The sequence below is a fragment of the Meleagris gallopavo genome, chromosome 5, assembly GCF_000146605.3.
Source record: "Meleagris gallopavo isolate NT-WF06-2002-E0010 breed Aviagen turkey brand Nicholas breeding stock chromosome 5, Turkey_5.1, whole genome shotgun sequence".
In the NCBI taxonomy this organism is placed as follows: domain Eukaryota; kingdom Metazoa; phylum Chordata; class Aves; order Galliformes; family Phasianidae; genus Meleagris; species Meleagris gallopavo.
Genome location: NC_015015.2, coordinates 40303926 through 40311889, shown reverse-complemented (window position 1 = coordinate 40311889; position 7964 = coordinate 40303926). Strand labels below are relative to the sequence as shown.

The window sequence follows — 7964 nt, the reverse complement described above, 5'->3', positions numbered from 1 at the left end:
TAAAACATGAAAGAAAATGCAAAGTTATCCCAATTCCTCTGAAGAGCCCAGACTGGCACTGTCACAAAGTCACTTGAACATATGAGACATTTTTTATTGACTTAGGCTTGATATTCTTGTGTAAGAATCAGATCAGGAAGAGGAAGGAGGAGATGAATGCAGGATTTTTAATTTTCATTTTTTCTCAGATAGATGCGGTAACATATACAGAAAGCGATAAAGGAAGATTTAGATGCCAGACTATCAGTTCTGAAACAACAGAAAGTCACACACTTCCTCTTTTTTACTTACATTACAACGTTTTAAACATAAATAGGACTAAATTTTTTATTAACCACACATACTAAGTACCTGTTGTAACCTTAAAAAGATGAGCAAGTAGTACCAAAATGAGTGGAGAGTTTAGCAAAAAATCTGATTGTGCTTTCTCAAGAAAAAACACAGAGGTGCTAAGAAATTCTGAAATATTCTTTTTTATACTTTTTTTTTTTCTGACATTGCCTTGCACTGCTAAATAGCAAGGGAACATGCTCATGCTGTCTTGTTACTGCTGTGGTAAAGATTAGCTCTTGACCTTGCTACTTGAGAATTATGTTACTCTTTATAAAGCAACCTTCTGACCAAAAGTCAGCTCCCTCTCTTTGTTACTTTATACTGAGGAGTCAAAGATTCATCCAATACTGAATTTATACCTGATAGAGCTGCCAGAAGCCAGAATGAGGCCTGCATTGGCACCTGCACCATCTCCTTCTGTACAGATCTGTCAACATCACTGGAGAGGTGCAGAGGACAGAGAAGGAGAGTCAAAAACAAAATAACAGACAATCAAAATATCTATGAAACTGGACACACTAAGAGATGTAGAGACATAGGAACAGAGAACATAAAGCTCTGGCAGGAGTACAAAACCACCAGCTTTCCAGCCTCAGTGCAGACAAAAATATAAATAAATAAAAATGGATGAGAGTGCCAAAAAGAAATAAGGGTCATCTTCCTTCCTCCCTTCCCTTGCCTTCCCTTTCTCTTCTTCTGCCATTAGACACGCCCATCAAAGTCTCTATAGAATCACAGAATGGCACAGGTTGGAGGGAACCTGAAAGATCATCTAGTTCCAACCACCTGCCATAGGTAGTACTGTGAACCACAAAAACCCTATAGGTAAAAATGATTATAGTTTGAATTGTTTTTCTGCATGGATATCTATATGAAGAAGCCCAGAGATTTCTGACCAAAAATGCAAAGAAATTAAATTGGTCCTGAATTTGTATTTGCAGTCTTGATGGGAAGCAGCCTGTGTAACCTACATGAATTAAACACACCACAGTCAAAAGCCTTTGGCACCAGTAGAGGATTAATGACCAACTGAAAAGATGATGGCTCAGAGAAAGCTGAGCCATCATTAAGTCTGTTTTCTGTGCCAAGGTTATTTTCATTATAGGCTTTTTTAAAAGCACAAGGAAAAATAAATATTACTGAGCAAGTAATTGCTTATATTGAGCCAATAGCCCTCCTGATAGAGAAGGGGGAATGGCTTTAAACTAAAATAGGGAAGATTCAAGTTAGACATTAGGAAGAAATTTTTTACTCAGGAGATGGTGACGACTGGAACAGGTTGCCAGAGAGGTTGTGGATGCCCCATTCCCGGAGGCCTCAAGGCCAGCTTGGATGAGACCCTGGGTACCCTGATCTAGTGATTGGCAACCATGGCAGGATGGTTGAAACTAGATGATCTTTAAGGTCTCAATACTCCAACCTAAGCCATTCTATGATTCTATAATTTTATGATTCTGACTGGTTTTTGTGGTTTTTAAGGGTACTGTTTTTACTTTTGAGATAGTTTTCCATTAGTCTTTAGAAATCAATGTATAGCTTGCCTCATATTTTATGTAAATTGAATAACAGCCATGCACTTGGCACCTCTTCCAGCAATGCTGGAAGAAAAACACCAGAAATGATCCAGCATCTGTTTCGGTTCAGATGGCCCACTGTAAGATACGGACAATAGGTAATGGTTAGAAAAGCAAAAGTTGTACACCCACTGTCTCATACCCAAAGACATTATTATAGTCAAGAACACCTGTTTCTAGTTTGGAATGATTGCTAAGAAGACCTGGAAGTCTGTGTAAAATTCACTCAAGCTATATATGCTGATAGGCCAAGCTTTAGTAAATGGTCCAATTTTGGCTGTATGGACAATAGCTGGATGACCAAAAGGAAAATACTTGGCAATTTCATGTTGCAGAAGACACAACCCTAATGTTATATCAACTTTCTGTTGGCATAAACCTAAGGTAATTACTGCTTTTTTTAGATAAATATAAATGAGAAAATCAGAGATTCTTGTGTATCCAGACTATTCTTTTCTATAGCTGGACTGTTTATAATTCTCTATGTACTCATTTTTGTGTGTCTCTTTTCCATACTCTGGAATCTTGTATGAAGTAGAACAACATAATATGCAAGGCCAACAGAGTCTGGGGAAATGCTGGAGAAGCCAGTGGTACATGACCAGAACACATTCTATGAAGAATTATCTTATTAAAAGACTGCTAAAATGATGGAATCCATTCTTATTAAACTATCATGCTGCAAGTACCTCAGTATGTCATGTTTCCTCTGTTACTCACTGTTGAGTATATTTTAGCCTCTTGCTTCACTGCTCTATTCTAAGCTTTCTCTCCATATCTTAGGAAAACCAAGATTACAGGAGAAGATTCTAACCATGTTTGTGAAACACGGAATCCCAGTCATAAATCTGGGTCTACATATAAAGTAATGCAAATACATAAATCAAAATTAAAAAATCATCAGGTAGAGATTAAAAAACAGTCCAAAATCTTAAGCCTGAAGGAGAAATATGTAGCAATTTAAAGGACAGACATCCATCACAGGCTCAAATGTTTCCTTACAGTAGACATAGATATTGATCTGCTTGTAAAACAGCTTCTTTTTCTATTGTCAGCAATTTACTAAAAACACAGGATTACACTGAATCTTTAAGGATTCTATTTCTTTTTTTTTTTTTTCTTTCCACACACAGTCTTTCCACCTGGCTCATTACAGTCTTTTTTGTTATATTACATGCAGTCTTCCAGACCTAAGTCAATGAACGAGAAATTATGCACCAATGATGGCTAATACGGAGACATACAAAAAAGTAGTAGATAACACATTCTGTCTCTTTGAAGCAGTTGTAGAAATACCAAAATGAGAATATTATATCAATAGACAGCACTGTTATCCACGATTAAATAACTTCATCAAATAACTGAAGAACTCAATCTATGGCTTTGATGCAGGAGAGAAGAAATTGACACGCAGCCTCATCAGATTGTGCCTTCTAGCTGTTGTTCAAGTAACACCTCAGTTGCTGATCTCTATAGAGCTCTCTAACAATACTCAAGTAAGGAATAATCATGTTTCAGCAGCACATGTGCTAAAATTTGAACAAAACAGGGAAGATTAGCATGGCCCCTGCACAATGATGACATTCAAATTCATGAAGCGTTCCATATTTTTTTTTATGTCATCTTCGCTTGTATCAGAAATAGTACCGTTCGCAGGACTTGGGAGGGGACTGTCCCACTGGTGAGGTTGTACCTTGAGTACTATATTCAGTTTTCAACCCCTTGCTACAAGAAAGACATCGAAAACCTGGAGAGTGTCCAGAGAAGGGCAATGAAGCTGTAAAGAGCCTGGAGCAGAAGCCTTATGAGGAGCAGCTGAGGGAACAGGGATTCTTTAGTCTGAAGAAGAGGAGGCTCAGAGGAGACCTTATTGCTCTATACAACTACCTGAAAAGAGATTGCGGCAATGTGGGGATTGGCCTTTTCTCCCAGGTAACAGCATTAAGATGTGAGATAATGGCCTTAAGTTATAACAGGGGAGGTTCTGGTTAGATATTAGGAAAAATTTCTTCTTCAAAAGAGTGATTAGGCGCTGGAATGGGCTGCCCAGGGAGGTGATTGAGTAACTGTTCCTGGATGTGTTCAAGAAACTTGTGGATGTGGCACTTAAGAATGTGGTTAGTGAGCATGGCAATGATGGGTTGATGGTTTGACTATATTATCATAACAGTCTTTTTCAACCTTAATTATTCTATGACTCTATGAATAAAGCACTTGTTTGGGGTTGCTTTTTCTATCTCTTTCTCACCTATATTTAGTCCCACTTCTTCAACGAGGACAAGAGTGGATAAAAAAAAAGACAACTCTCACTTGAGAGCTTTTGAGCTTTTTCCACATCTATTTATTTTTTAAATATATTGTAAGACTTTAAATAGGTAGAGCTAGAAAATCAGTCAGGTGGAATTTCTTCTGTCAGGAATAAGAACAGGTTCTAGGGGCATTTAAGTAAAACATTAATCTGACAGAAAGTGAGCTCAAGTAAAAGCACAGTTTGTAAAGGAAATTTTGTGGTATCACATTTTTTCTAAGTACTTCATTGGATATGGATATGGATAAGTTAGTTAGCATATACTTCTAGAATATTCATCTGTTGCAGTCCCCTTCATTTTGCTTTACAGATAAGAGAAAAATTGGTACCTCATAAATCAGATTCAGTACAGTAACCAGTAAGGAAGGATTTTAATTGACATGATTGTTTTATATCAGCTGGGTTAAAAATAGACCATCTCAAGCTCAACAAAATTGAAAAGATGTTAAAACACATGATGTATTACTTCTCCTAATGTGAATAAGTATTTTTACTAATAATTATAAATATTTTGGTCTTGTTTTCCCTCTGTATTACCAATATTTTTGAGTTTTGCAGATCATGCATACAACTGAGCAGAAACAACTCAGTTAATCCCAGCTGCCCTATAAAATCTGTATTTCTTATGCCATTTCATTTTTGTTGTCTATCTTTCAGAAAGCTAAAGGAATCTCAAATTCAGTCAAGGAATGCTGATGCCATCAAACTACAGACAGAATTTTTGTACCGGTGATAAAGGAGAAGGAAAAAAATCGAGATTCATAGGTTCTAGAAGGCAGTTGAAACTCAAAGGGCTGCATTAGCATAGTGACAAAATTAATCCACTACCGCTTGTTTACTTTGCTTAAATAAGCTGCTGGAAGAAATCACTGAGAGTGCCTATCAGAAAATAACAAAATGTCCACAATGACCACTTTCTGAAAAACAGTCACAACAATTGCAATAGTCACAGAAATCATCAGAAAATGCTTTCCCAGAAAATTCTCTTTGCATATAATTTTTCTTCATCTTGGATTAAATGTGTCTGATGCAACAGAACAGCTTGAAATATTTGCTTGTGGACTGAGCAAATTACGGAATCCACTACAACACTGTGAAGTAGGCAAGCTTCAACCTCAACTTCCAGACAGGAAAAATTAGGCAGAGAGGTGAGTTGGTGAATGAGAGAAAGTCAGTAGCTAAGATGAGAGAAGAACCAAGCAATTCCTACTTCTAGATTTCTGCTTCAGGCACCAGAAAAACATGCCAAGTACTCAGTAATTAATATAATAATTACTTTACAATCTCAGCCCCCAAGATCCATCCTAAAAAGCCTCTGCTGTCATTTCACCCACTCCTTATTCTCTGTATTCATTGAGCTTCCATGGAAATCTACACAAACCAATTTGTCTTGCTTTCCATTTCTGATTTTCTATTGGATAGATTTGTTAGCTAACAGTGAAAGCTTTTTCAATGTGATGTTATAACTGACAAATAATACCGTCATTACATGATAGGAGAAACCAGCACTAGTGATACAGGACTGTAGCTCTCCAATTTCCTTCCCTTTTTCTTCACTTCCCTTTCTCTGTGCTGTGCCCACTAGTTCTATCATGATTCCAGTTACAGTCACCTCTCCTATTAACATTTTTTCATATATTTACTCCTCTTTTACATGAAATTGCATTACGTGAAATTGCGCTCCCAAGTTACTCATTTCAGATGATGTTTTCCATGCTTCCTGCTAGTAACAGAAAATTGTCTTCCTTGCATTATGCACTGGAGCATGCATTCCATAATTTAAATTAGTTCAAGTGAGGGTCACCTTAAAATTCTCATTGTTCTAATTGGAAAAGAGAATAGATCTGATCACATTTCAACCACATAACTCAAGCCTTTGTGATTTGGTGTCATTCTCAAACAGTCATGTTGTATATTGTCTGCTAGAACAATTTCTTCCTGTTGTAGCTGTGCAGGCTTACACCATCCTGTATTAAGTAATATTGATAACAATATTCGCCTGGGGAAAATCTTCAGATATCCTATCTGGAGGAAAAACTCTCTCAGAAACAGAGATAAATCCACTTGACTACAAAGCACTTATATGAAGTTATCTAAAACATATATCAGAGAAACAAAAGAAAGCATAGTTCTCCTTTACTCTTCTAGAAATCAGACAGGATGGTTATCAGAGAAAGAAAAAAGAGAGAAAAAGGCAGAAATAATATTAAAAAAAAAAAAGAAAGAAATGCGGGCTTTCAGTAGGATAATTATAAGATAAATTTTGTCCAGGCATGAAAATGTCTGCTTTTTACTTTTTCTCCTATCTCACTAATTCTGAAAGTCTCTTCAATTTGAAGGTCCTCTGGAGACTTCCATGAATAGAGTTCCTGACAGACAGTGAGCACTGCTGGAGGTGAAAACATGAGGAAAACCATCAGATATATAAGCTTCACATGTAAAATAGCAGTTGTTGTGTGACTTGAAAAAATGCAACATTTTTTTTACTGGGGTCAATAGGACCTTCTCCCTTACAGCAATTCCGTCAGGAGCAATAATCCACAGGGCAGAAAGGTAGTTTATCAATACATTACCTCCCCTAAGAATAAAGTGAAGTAACTACTAAATTAATATATATCACATACATAAAGTACTGTACTATTATATACTCTAGGCAAATGTTCAAGATCATAGCCTATAGCATTTCAGATTTTATCACAAGAAATTTAGCAGAAAATGTCTGAACTTCTCTAGCCTGTTTCCTATTGGCAACTTCACCTACTTCTGCAAATGGCATGAAATCTGGTGCTACTGGCCACCTGGAACTCATGGAGAAACATTGTGGAAATCCTGTACAGCAGTAAAAGGTGATTCAGCCATAGGAAAATCTTGTCCAACAGCATTAAGTTTTGTCAGTAGTCATTCAAACTCAGTTAGATACACACACATAATGTACCATATCTAGCATATTGAATTCCAGAGCTAGGAAAGGGAAGTTGAAATGAAACCCTTTAAAAAGGAGTAGAGCCAGAGCATACAAAATGTTCAAGCAATAGTATCCTGTTGATCAGTTTATAAGAGACTTGTCACTCACTGACACAAGGTAAAGCTCCCAAAGCAGAGCCATTCTTTACTGATATCACCACTCCTGTCTTTCACAATTCAATGCAAAATGAAGGTCGTAAGACTGCTTTAATATTTGCTGCTTTTAGCCTATTTGTACCACCACTTAACTAAACCACGCTATGTAAGATATAGAATAGATGAAATAATCAATTATAAAGAGTATGAGTATTTTAATTTTTTATTTGCTTTCATTTCTAATATTAATTTTAATAAATAGAGTAATAAAATGCACTGCAAGGGCACAGTAAAGTACACAAAATGTTTTACTGTTTATAACAGTAAATAATGTGTGGCATCCATCTCCACCAGACAGGAAATAATAACTGATGATAACTCATCATTTCAGAAGAAAAATGTCATATGAAATTCGAGCTATTTTATATATTTCTTAATAGATCACAAGAAGGAAAGAGAGATCACAAGGAGAAATCTTCCGCAAGTGAAGGTTAATCCTCTCAAAACTGACTGATCAAAACATGTTTAAATTAGAGTGAGACTTGTTTTTAATCTCAGGAGACCAGGGAAGGATCGGAAAAATAGAAATGACAATTTTCTCCTTAACTAAGAGCTAAAAAAAAATTTCTTTTGTGCTTTTCTAATTTTTATATTGAAGAGTATCTGTGAAATACATTGAACAAAAATAG

The 7964-nt window shown here is 36.3% G+C and overlaps 1 non-coding gene across 1 annotated transcript; it reads left to right on the top strand.

The window, feature by feature from the left end:
- Positions 1-3416: 3416 nt before the first annotated feature.
- LOC116216729 lies at positions 3417-3519 on the top strand. Its single transcript, XR_004160044.1, has one exon. It is a non-coding gene; the product is annotated as a U6 spliceosomal RNA (small nuclear RNA).
- Positions 3520-7964: the final 4445 nt, after the last annotated feature.